Genomic DNA, 608 nt, shown 5'->3' with positions numbered 1-608 from the left:
CCACAGATAGTACCACTGCTTCAGGACCACTGCCTTTCCTTTCTCTCCAAAATCCCTTGTTCCTTTACACCTTACACTATTCAGCATTGCCACTCCCCCGCTTCTCTTTGCCAGAGTCCCTCAATCTGCTGGTCACACCCCAATGTGTATTGACAGTTTAAACTCTGGGATCGCTGCCATACTTTCCACCTCCCTCTTAGCCATGCATTGGCTCAGTGCAGCAGCTGTACTGTTGACCTGCCCCATATCTCATGTCTGAAATCCTAGTCCTCCCTCCACTCCTGAGATGATTCCTTGAGCCTGGCATCACCACCTTCCCACCCCTTCCAAAGTCCCAATTTCACATGCCCCAACTCTCTCCATCCCCTCGACCAACCGTGAGCCAGAGGAGCGGGGAATGTGTCTCTCATGTCCACCCACTCCACACCCAACCACACAGATAGTGCTCAGCAAATAAATTAATACCATAGGCTATTTTCTGGTATTTTACAAATTCATTATTGAATGCAAACTTTAAACTTATAGCCACGTTTCAGACAGAAACTCTCTTTTGGGGGATTGAGAAGGTATTGCTTTTTAATTGGGATATATTTACATATAATAAAAAG

Source organism: Galeopterus variegatus, unplaced genomic scaffold (assembly GCF_000696425.1).
Source record: "Galeopterus variegatus unplaced genomic scaffold, G_variegatus-3.0.2 Scaffold7533, whole genome shotgun sequence".
Classification (NCBI taxonomy): domain Eukaryota; kingdom Metazoa; phylum Chordata; class Mammalia; order Dermoptera; family Cynocephalidae; genus Galeopterus; species Galeopterus variegatus.
The sequence above is the reverse complement of the archived record's forward strand: the minus strand, read 5'-3'. Positions refer to the sequence as shown.